Below are 12,460 nucleotides of genomic sequence, written 5' to 3'. Positions count from 1 at the left end.
ATGCGGGCCTGGCAACGCCAGTGTATGGGTATTTTACCCATTGCGACCATACCCAACACCCCCAGCCCCGCGGAAATACCATAAAGTATCACATCCCGGAGAGCAGTTAGCTCACTTTAGTTTGTCCACCTTTCTTCTCTACGCAACGTACATAACCGCGTTTTTCTCATCTTTTCGTTCTGGATAGATGTGATTATGTCGCACACCAATTTTCCTCACATGCTACCATACTCGGTAGCAGATTTTCTGGTAGGAGCGCCTATCCTAGAGTCTCCTCTAGGTTCTTCTTTTCATCCACACATATTAGACAGTGGAAGAATACGCGCTCAGGATCCTCTGGGGCTTCATAACGGCTTAGATAATCGGGTAAGGTGTCCACTTTAAACCTGTGCAGGCGGGACTTAACGCCCCATGAGAAACTGGGTAATATTATAGTTGACCTCACCGTGTCGTCTCTTCTCTTGATGGCAGGGATGGGCCTGTGAGTCCAATGCATTTGTCATTGATTTACAGATCTCTCTTACACCGTTCTTTGTCTGCGATAAAGGTCAGATGGGCTTCGTATTGTATGTGCTCGTTATCTCATATGCCAAGATTTCAATCATGAGATGACGAGCGTTGCATCATCTGAGCCAGTCCTAAGGGCAGAGCACATCCTTTGAGCTAGCCTTCATTAGATTGCACTCAATTTACGAGCGTTAGCTGAAATCTGCAATGCCTTTCCCCAAACTGGGGCTGCATGGAACAAGGTCATGACTCTTCTACATTCGGCATAATTCTTGCCAAGACCACACTTACAGTAGATGCTTTGTTGCAAACATACTACACGTGTTGCCTATAAGTCAGATTTCCGTCTACCCTCTCTCCTAAATATTTGATGGCCGGATTGGAAGTGATGATATGATTTTCAGTTTGAATGCTGGCATACGGTGCTTGGTGAAGAGGAAAGCTTCCGTTTCTCCCTCCGCAAGTGTTCGACTGGAACTTTTTAACCAACCCTTAACAGCACTGATTGCTTCACCTGAGTATAACTCAGCATCTTCTAGATGCTTTGCGATCACAACCAGTGCAATGTCATCGGCGTAACCCACAACAGTGGATTCCTACGGAAGGGGAAGATGAAGTACTTTAGTGTACATGATGTTCCACAGTAGTGGGCCCAATACGGAGCCCTGTGGGACATCCGCGGAGACGACCTACCCCTGTCAACGGTGTAATGCCAAAACCTCCTTTCTGCTAAATAACTGTCGACAATAGCAACGAGATAAGCGGGAATACAAATCTTTGCCAACGATTTCCACATTAGATTCCAATTGGCCGAATTGAATGGATTCTTCACGTGCACGCACGTCAAAACCGTGCAATATTTACTACCCTTTCTGTGAATCGCATCCCCGGCCGAGTCAGCAACCAATTTGATGGCATCAATGGTTAATCTAGCTTTACTGCCGATCTGGCTGCAAAATGAGCTGAGAGTAATCTATTATCCTCAGCGGAACATTGTCGCGAAATTATTTTATTTTTAACTTAAACTTTTAAAAGAAATTCTTCAAAGTTGTTCGGAATATGACTAATGTAATTCCAAATTTGATTCAATGCCAAATAATTCTTCTGGCTTTAAATGTGATTTCCCTCTTAAAGCCGTCCCTCTTGCTTCGTTGGTTGGTGAGCTTGAGAGCTTTGCGGACTTCTTTATATCAGTTCTCTTTTTGCCCCTGATAGATTCTACCTACCGTAATCTGAGCCGCTCTTCTGGCTCGATGGTAAGTTGATTGAAGGCTGGTCAGTTTACTATTCCCTCTGTAGTTTGGTCTTCTACTGGGTAATGAGCACCTCCTAAACGTGGATGTGTCACATGCTTTGGCCGTGCTTGATTAGGTTGATCTGAACACACCTCTATGAAGGTCTGCTCATGTAAAGCTTTTGCAGACTAGCCTGAAAAAGCCTCTCTGCCCTGAAGGTTCACACATAGCTCAGAGAAGATTACCTGGTGTAGTGTTCGTTGACGCACCAGGACATACCACGGGTCAGTGCAGAACAAACAAAGGTTAGATCTACAACCGAGCCACGTCTTCTTTCCGAAAGATGTTTGCATCATATTCGTCGGCCAGATATACCCAACTACGCAAAAGCTTCTAATAAACTGCGCTCCTTCGCCTAACCAAAGCCACTGGTTGTCTGACTTGCACTGCATTGTAGGGCTTGTTGACCACATGCTCATATCACCGCTCCACCAGCCGAATACGCGACCGTGACGGGATTACATACGGTTCACTTATGATGGGAATTTCCATTTGAGATTCGCACGTGGTCTGCTCAATCAAGTTATAAGCGATCCTGCAATGATTGAAGTTTATTTGAATAAACCCCATTTTCTCATTGCGATCAGCTCCTTTCTAAATTCCGGGCATTCCATTTATCTAGCCTATGGCTATAATATAGACTATGATATTTTCATGTTCAAGGGAAATCACACTATTATTGATGAAGTATAGTAGATCAAATCTAAGACTTTGAATTTCAGTATCAGTAGTACATACATTATGCGCTAGATACAAATGGAATAAATGTTCCCCGAAATGTTTTTATATAAGAAATACACAAAACCTTTCATACTTGAAGTGTCCAGCTTCCGGTTTCCCGACCTGTTCACGATAAGATTGTGTAATTTCTCTCTCTTTCACCATGAACCTTTAGCGATGTAGTATCGCGTACTGCACTCTTCGATTATAACCGCATACTTTAGATAGGGACGGACTCGGAGTTCCTATAAAGTGTCATATCCGGTGAAAAACATGAGCCACATGCTGCTCGAAGGATTGTTTCATTTTGGTCAGCTCGGTTGATCAAAGTTAGGGGTTAGCCTTACCAAATTCAAGTGCGCCTTCCAACTTAGCACGCTACTGATCGCAACCGCTGCTTACGGGTTTCAAAATAACTTCATGGGCACCAACTTAGATATTAATAGTATAACTTCTCCGGCAAACTATATAAGATCATTTTAATCCATCATTTGATAAGTTAGATTAGATGAGTAAATTGGTCCAAATTATTGCATTCCATGACTGCAAACACTGCTAGTTCCTCCACGAATCCGGTCGCTGCTATTTCCGTCGATGAGACCAATTTGATTCTATCAAAGTGTTGAAAAAAGTGGGCTAGCAGCCATTAGGTATAAACAAGTTAGAATTGAAGGTCAACTGCATGAAAGTCCTCCCTACGTCTGACGTGCACGAGTTCTGAATCTGGCATTGAAATCGCCTACTAGAATCTTTTTTAGTTTATTTTCGGTGAATTTGAAAAGGTTTGTAAGTTCTAGTGGAAGGACTGATTAGAGGTAGATAGAGACAAGTAGGCGAAGATGAAGATTAAATCTACCAAAGTGGTTTTGGTGATTAATATGAGAGAATACTAGCTTCCCTTCAATGAAGAATAGGTTAGCATTGGCAACACCTCCATAATTGCCACCAATTGGTTTGTGAATTGTGCTGTAACTTGAAATATCAACGCAAGTTTTGAAGTTGATAATGCTGAAAGTGTAATCACATCTGTTAGTGTGTTAAGAACTCCTGGAAATTGAAATTATTGATGTGTCCTTGTAGAGAGAGTTTTGACCATAATATCAAGTCCTTTTAAAATCAAATATATAATTTAACTACTAACTAATTGAAAAGTAAGTACTCGCTTTGTGCTCTGCTTGAAATTCCCGAAAGAGTCCTTGATTCATAAAGTGTGTTATCTACATTCAGTCATCATTATCATCAACAGTGCAACAACCGGTATCCGATCTAGACCTGGAAGGAAGGAAGGAACTCCAGACATCTCAGTTTTGAGCCGAAGTCCACCAATTCGATATCCCTAAAAGCTGTCTGACGTCCTGACCTACGTCATCGTTCCATCTCAGGCAGGGTCTGCCTAGTCATCTTTTTCTACCACAGATTGCCCTTATAGACTTTTCGGATTAAGTGACCCGCCCACCGTAACCTATTGAGCCACAACTTGACGGTCATGGTATTGCTCATAAATTTCGTCGACATATAGGCTACGGAATGGACCATCCTCATGTAGAGGGCCAGAAATTCTTCGGAGTATTCTTCTCTCGAACGCGGCCAAGAGTTCGCATTTTTTTTGTTAAGAATCCAGGTCTCCGAGGAATACATAAGGACTGGCAGGATCATTGTCTTGTACAGTAAGAGCTTTGACCCTATGGTGAGACGTTTCGAGCGGAACAGTTTTTGTAAGCTGAAATAGGTTCTGTTGGCAGCCAGCAACCGTGCGTGGATTTCATCATCATAGCTGTTATCGGTTGTGATTTTCGACCCTAGATAGGAGAAATTTTGAACGGTCTCAAAGTTGTAGCCTCCTATCTTTATTCTTCACGTTTGACCAGTGCGGTTTGTTGTTGTTGGTAGGTTGGTTTTTGGTCGGGTTTTCGGTTAAGGTCAACCTAGCCAGTCTTATCAATGTAGTTGGGATATCGAATTCATTCAGTCATAGTTCCTCACAATAAGAACTGTTTGATGGTAGAATGGCTATATCAGCTAGTAAGCCTCAGGACATGCTTGAATAATCGTATTCGAGGTTGCAATTCTTCTTCGATTTTGAGTGGGAGTAGACTTTTCATTACCGCGACAAAGTTAATGAAACTTAAACTGGTAAAATGGGAATACACACAAGTCAACGTTTAAGGATGTAGGGTCCATGCCGTTACAATGAAATGCAAATTTCATGAAATTGTGCGGACGAATAGAATTCGATTGTTTTGAGTGATGAAATCAGAGGCCAAACAAAAGTCATTTCAGCCACTCAAAGGCAAATGCATTTAGAAATCCGATAAAGTTGCAGAAACAGTATTGGAAGAGTGGAGATGGAGGTTGTTGCTTGATTACATATATATAAGATTATTGAAAATTGTAAGACGCGGACAGAACTCAAATAGGAAAATCAGGGCGAAAAGAGGAAAATGGGGGTTGTAGGTGGGGATGAGCTGCGACACTTCCCCAAGGACGTTGTGGTAAGCTAGTATGATACGGGCATATCCAAATTATCACAGCACCTACAAAAATACTACATTGACCGAAAAAGCCACAAAGAAAAAAAACAATATTTTTGTATTTAAAGAAAATAGTAAACTTATTTTTGGGATTATCCTTATATTCATATTCATCCAATTAATAATTAGGCCCACCTTTGCCAGATTTACTTGTGCCTCCATTGTTGGTTTTTCCACACCAATTTCCTTGACTGCAGTCGATTTTCCGTGTAGAATCAATACGATCGAAAGGTGCATCATTTATCATTGACATTTACGGCTTTAGTTATCGCTTCCTTTCAACTTTACCGCTGCGGGAAAATACTCCTTATCGCTGCTTCATTGAAATTGATTATGTACGACATTCACTTATCCCAGACGATTAGAAATAAATCCACTGCGCGTCTTATTTGTTTACAATTGACGCGACTATTATCAACATCAAACCAGTTAACCACACATTGCCGTGATAATGTTCAAGGAGTCTTCTCATTTCCAGGCTCCCCAAAAAGGCCATAATTGAAATTTGGTCGTGGTGCGGTTCTAAAAGAGTTGCCGCCCGCTTGCTTGCATTTTTTATCATATTCAAAGGCAAATCAGGCGGTTTACGTATGTTGATTGCTTTTTACTGGTAGAAACATTCACGGATGAATTAAACAAACAAAAAATCACCAGAAATTATGATCGATTGGCCTAGCTGTCTTGCAATTTATCGTGATTAATCGATTCGGTAGTCTTTGAAAATGTCCGACACTCCATATTACCGCGGTCCTATCGAAAATTGTTCGCCATGCGATATCTTGTAATTGCAAAAAGATTCCGATTATTTTTACTGGTGTGCAGTTAACGACCATTATGACGGTCGTATAGAGCAACAACAAAGCACTCAAATCGTTCACTGGAGCAGCGTAAACAGAGCACAATTATTCTGCCAATAAAAGTAAAAAAAATCGTAATAAGGTGTCATTGTTGTGCACCGCGCTCCATTTCATACCGTGTCATAAATTGCGGGCGGTTTTCTCTTCCGTATCTGTCGATATCAAAGGCAAACAGAATAGAAGCAATTTCGTATTAGTGAGAGATAACAGGATTTACGCTCTTCAATTAGTCAGTGGGACGTTGCTTTATTGCCGCAACTTCACCGTATTGGTTGTCGTCTGTGAACATTTTGACAGGGGGTAGTTGACAAAGAAGTCGATACTATAGATAAGATACTCGCATACATATTTTTGCATATGGAAGCCAGATTGAAAGAAGTATGGCCGAATAGATTGCCGCTCGGCATGGATCTCATCGGCACGTATCTTCGAACGTCATTCTTGCATAATTAAGTATTATCTACGGATTTGATTAGTAGCTAATGTGCGTATATTTTGATTTTATATACGTGGAGCAGCCAAATATAAAAAGAGGGTCTTTTTTTGCCTGGGAGTGATATGTTTTCAAGATAATTTTTTACTATGTCTGCATAGCTTCCTTGCGTCCATTTCTCCCACTGTTCAACAAATTTCCCGTCTTCGCTATAATAAAAAGTAGCTCTAACCAATTGTGTACAAAAGGATGAACCTTCTCATAGCTATTACATGGCGACTATTCTTTTAAACATTTTCCTCTTCTTAGAAAAACTCTTACGAATTCTACTTGTGCAAATAAATTACTGAGAGAGATATGTACATCAAGATTTAACATATCTCCCATCCCTCTTGACAATGAATAGTAAGCAACGGAAGTAGTCACCTTTCGCCAGCTTCTTCTAGTGCCAACTAAATGAGATTAAAATGCATACATGTTGCAGCATCCATATCTACAAGAGAGGGGAAAGAGGGTGATTTCATCGGCCGGCGAGGTTTCTGGGAGCCCGGAACGGATATTTTAATTGTTAGCTTTCTTCTCGAATTTTCGGCATAGTATTCCTAATTTCATTTTTTCTCAACTGTCCTGGTGTTGATTTTTGCACTGCCAAAGTCACCCTTTGTGAACTCTACCAGAATCTCACTTTACCTCTGAGGTTACCAAATGCGCAAATGTTTTCCAACATATTTTTTGTTTTTTAGTTTTTTTAAGTTCATAAGAGCAGGTTGTTTTTTAACTGGAAATACCAATATAATGACTATTAGATATATGAGAATCAATCTAAGTTAGCTTTGTTGACATATCAGATAAGCGTAATACGATGGTGAGACGTTCTTTTCCATGGAAAATGGGCCAGTACTAGTGGGCAGGACTATATTCTGTTTAGTATCTTTCGAGATGTCAGCTGTAACATTCTAACTGATTTAAGACATGCCTTGCAACCTTCTAGGCATAGCAGTAGATATTCATTGGCTTGCGTGCGCTGAGTATGCTCAGCAACAGATCCGTTGGAAATACAACTTCAGCAACACGGAGGAGCATGTGATGCGGGTTTCTTGTCCCTCATAAATAAGTGCTCTTCAAATTGCGGTGGCGCGCAGAGGTAGGCAGCCTCCCTTTCATAGATGAAATCGCCTCGAGGAAAGGAGGCAGGACGAAGCCTCTAGTTATCTCTCTGGTGTTGGCTCGTCCATTGAATGATTTGAAGCAAATAAAATGGCTTGTTAAACAGCTTATAGGCTCAATATGGGGTCTTATTTATATTATCAATTCACTTGTACCAACAGAGTTGTTTGTCTGGATTAATTACAGGCATCCTTATGTTCCACTGACGCAACAATTTTATTCCGCTTTGAGATTTTACCCTTAAAAAGTGAAATGTGAAATGACCATTTTCATCAAAACAAATTGAAGGATTATACACTTTTAAGGTTTTATATAAAACAAAACCTTATTAAAATCGCTTTACTGTCTGCGCATATTTAAGACTGAATGTCAATATCACGCCAAAGGATATTCTCACATTATATATGCATTTATTACGTGCTAGGTACTAACGGGACAAATGTCACTCAAAAGTTTTTATAAAAGAAAGCCACAAACCTTTCATACCTGAAGCGTTCAGCTTCCAGTTTTACGACTTGTTATATATTAAATAAGCCTGCTAAGTTCCAAAAAGATCAGTTAAGTAGTTTCCAAGTAATTTTGGTCACCGGTCTCAAACATGCCATTTGCAGAAAAACGTGTTCAGGTGGTTTTCGGTCCAGATTCTTCTTTTTAAATGATTATATCTCTGCCAATTTCATACGGATCGACTTGAAATTTTAAAGACGTATTCTCAAATAGTAATACTTAAAAAATGCATTAAAGAAATCGATTTTTACAAAGCCACAGGTCAGATTAACCCCTTAAGGTCAATGTAGAATTACGTCACTTTTAAGTATGACCCTTGGAGGAGTATTTGCGTGCTGCCTGCCATCGCAAAGATAATAGCTAAAATAATCCTGGAACGCATCAAAGAACATCTCGTAAGCTTGATGGCAGAAAGAAGGCTGGCTTCCGCTCCGAATCCTGCTGAATTGACCACATCAACATCCTACGGATCATTGGGAATAGTACGCATAGTTTGAATCTTCGCTTCACCTGCGCTTCGTCGATTTTGAGAAAGCTTTTGAAAACGCGAAAATTGAGTGCATCTGAAGTGCTCTACAGAGAAGGGGCATTCTGAAAGAACCAATAGCTATTATCAGGTCGATATATGATGACGCAAAATATTACGTGCTACAACGAGGTAAAATCTCAAAGAAATGTGAGCTCTGAAGTGTTGTCCGCCAGGATTGCATCCTCTCACCGATATTATGTATTTCTTCTTATTATGTGTGACGTTCTTCATAATGCCTTGTCTGGAGGACGGGGGGAAGTTCAGGGGATGATTACATCTTCCTCAAATACTTCAGCTAAGATGATGACATCTGTTTGCCCTCTTCTTGGGTCAATTGAATAATCAAATGGCTCTGAATTTGGAAAAAGAGGGAGGCAGAGTTGGACTGAAGCTAAACACCAACAAAACCAAGCTTCTCAATCTGATGGGTCATCGTAGTCTCCCTATTTGCAATTTGCATATTTAGGAAGTGTCGTTTCCGCCGACGATGGCACGGAACTGGAAGTTACGCGTTGCATTAATAGCGCTAGATCCACTTTTGTTGCCTTGTCTAAAATCTGGAAATATATTTGTCTCAACATTAAGATCAAGCTGAAACTCGGAAAGCGGAAGTGGAAGTGGGCTCTCCCAAGACAACCAAGGAGTGGGTCGCTTGAAGGGCACTTGGAGGAGAACAATATAGAAGAAATGCGGGCACCTCGGTAAATCATAGGGAAACTGAAGCATATTTCGGATGACCACAAATGAAGACGCATAGTCTTATACCCCAAGGAGTAAATGGCAACCATAAAATAATAGGTATAACTAAAATATATAAATTTCTGGGAATAAGTCCTTGGTCTGCAGCTGAAATTTTCACATCCCACTGTAAAATTTTGAATCATATCATAAATTATTAATCGGCGCAGCCATTTGTGACGATTGGGATTCGAACACAGAGCAGCAAAATTGAGAGGCTGACATTCTACGCCATCAACCATCGCGCTGTCAAAAGGAAAACTTTGTCCATCTATAACTCTGTTAATAATAGTAGGATTTCCGTATAACTTTCCAGAATTTGAGGGGACTTCTGATAAATTTTTGAAATATAATGATTTATTGTATGTACAATTTAGGCCCTAAAATGGCACCTGTTGTCTGTAAAGAGTTTTGCAAACCAAATATTTCTGCAAAATTTGGTAACAATAGACTCAACCGCATCTGAGTAAATTGGATGCGGCAGGCAGACATTGATAAGATGATAAGATTTGGTTGTACTAAAAACCTAGACAAAACCCTAACAAAGTAGATACTCATTTTGTTGGACTTCCTATTTCAGCTTGCGTCTTTTATTATTTCATAGCAATTGCATCTCAATATTTATGTCAACTTGCGCAGAAGACTGTCTACATGCATGAAAAATCAAGAATTCGAGAAATTCTTTTGACATCTGGGTCACTCCTTAGTCATTGGCTAAAAAGTAGAGAGGAAACAGGAATTGAATCAAAATAGAAGAGCAACTCGTTGGCAATTTGTTGTAAAAAGGATTCAAAAATAGAAAACCAATGAAATATAATCCTCCTTTAATTCGAGATAAAATTTTGAATCTAAAAATGCAATCACGAACTCCATATCCACAAAAAAAAAGTAGAACAAGTGACAGCATGAAATATCTTGAAGTGATTTATATATTTATATGTATTTTGCCAATCAGGTGGTTAAATCCATCTCGAAGACTTTCGGATCCGCCGAAGACAATTGTTGAATTGCAACGTCTAACATACCACACGACAATCTTATCGCTCATCTGAGGCTATTTATAATTTCTAATATAATTAAAACTATGCAGCCATTTACGCTTCACATGTCTCTTTCCTTCTGATTGGAAATTCCCATCTGGTCATATCCCAGGTAACTTATCTTAAAATTAGTCCGCAAGCTTACAAGTCTGTTCACAGATTAGAAATTAATTAATCAGTGCAAACAACTACAAGCAACACAGGAGAAGCCGAAAGCATTGACACCAGAAACTTTCGATTTTGCAGAAATTGCCAAAACGTTTGTATTACGCTGGGACCCAAATTTTTGACTGTGTTTTCTTTGCAATCAATCTGCCACGTATTTTATCTACAATCTGTATTTTTCTATGGTCCGGTAGCCGATAAAGTAACGCAAATATAATTGATTATCTGAAGCGGGTCTATGATTTTATTGCTAATCGAAATGAATCCCATCCCCATGAAATTCATGGAGCATAGCGAACGGTAGATGTAATCTTAAAAGGCCCCGAAAGTCATGACATCATTAACGCTAATCCCTAAATCACTCATTTTTGAAGTTTTCGATAACCGGGACGGCTTGAGTGTTTTGTTGTAGGCGATTGTTTATGCAGGTATTTATAATTACGTTAAGAAAATTGATGAAATAAAACTGCTGATTACTCACATGCGGTTATGTCGTGATTTTCCATTTGGATCCTGGAACCATCAAATTTAAATTAGGATTTGTACGAATTTTGTTCAGCTGGCTTTGATTAGAGATGCTAAGTTGGGAATCGGAGTATGTGCCCTCTAAATGAAGTACTCAATTTGCAGTCTTTGGTTCCATTTATTTAAAGCACTGCAATGAGAGCAGTTCATAGGCTAATTCTATTAGCACTATGGGTAACATCGGACATGGGGCACAGAGCATTGGAAGAGTTACTGACAGATTATTATATTATGGTTTGGTAGAAGATATAAAGTTACCCTGAAACGTAGAGAGAACTTGGAAGTTCCAGAGGATTGCATGGCGAGATATACGAAATTCTTCTACACCGATGGCTCAAAAACAGAACCGGGTTCTGGAGCCAGAGTGTACTTCTGAAATAAAAAACAGAATTAGGCTTTTCCTTTGGGATAATATACAACGGGTTTTCAAGCTGAAGTATATGCGATCCTTAGAGCGATAAACTGGGTGATTGACGAGCGGTTGAACGGCAGGGAACCTGTGATAGCCAAACTGTACTGAGGGCATTGAGTAGTCCTTTGATTACCATGAGAATCGTTCAGGAATGCATAAGCCGTTTGAGCACTATCTCTAAATTCAATACGGTGGAACTACTCTGGGTATCTGGTCCTTGTGGTGTAAAGGGAAATGAAATCTCAAATGCTAAAGAAGGGTCAATCTCCCCCATGCCGGGACCGGAACCAGCCAATGGAATGCCAGTAATATTGGCTAAGACTGTCTTCATCAACTCGGTACAATCTTCCCATAATGATAAGTGGCAGAGCTGCTTGACACACTAAATTTCCCCTATCAGAACCAAACATGCATACCGCAAAGTGTATCCTGTAGAAAAGCAGGAAGACTTGCAAGAGTGTTATAGGCATTCTGGCAGACCATAATTCACTAGCTGAACATCATTCAAGATAAGGAAGCGGGTACCATCACATCCACTAACGGAAATCATGCGAATCCGGGATAGTCCGTTAGACGGGAGAGTCGAGTACAATGGGCCACCACTGTCTGAGTGCTCAGAGGCTATAGCTTCTCTCCACAGGAATATGCTCACAAGAGATCGTTGCTCCTAACGAGTCATGATACTGAAGCTGTCAAAAGCTTAGGGAGGCGCAAGTCCTAATTCCCGAAACTCTTAGAGCTTCTATTATATCTACTTAATAATGCACCAACAAAGTCTTCGAACAAAAATCATAATTGATATTAGTTGAAAAATATCTGTAGATTCTCCTCCAAAATTTCAATTGCTTACTCCTTATTCTCATTCATTTTCTCAGAAAGTATAATTTGATTAGGCAGCGGCCTCGGTGATCGAAACTTTCCATCCCTGCGGGAAAATGAGTACGCAATTCGTAAGCAAAAGCGAGTCATTGTCACGGAATTATCTTCCTCAAGGCCGATGTCAGCGCTTGTTTTGTCTCCCACATCTAGAAGAC

General features: G+C 40.1%; 1 protein-coding gene across 3 annotated transcripts in view; it reads left to right on the top strand.

Annotated features, from left to right (window-relative positions):
- Positions 1 to 12,460, top strand: part of LOC119659766 (pituitary homeobox homolog Ptx1) — a 146,149-nt gene that overhangs the window by 88,912 nt on the left and 44,777 nt on the right. The gene's annotated exons all lie outside the window — the stretch shown is intronic.

Source organism: Hermetia illucens, chromosome 1 (assembly GCF_905115235.1).
Source record: "Hermetia illucens chromosome 1, iHerIll2.2.curated.20191125, whole genome shotgun sequence".
Classification (NCBI taxonomy): Eukaryota; Metazoa; Arthropoda; class Insecta; order Diptera; family Stratiomyidae; genus Hermetia; species Hermetia illucens.
This window is presented reverse-complemented; position numbering and strand designations above follow the sequence as displayed.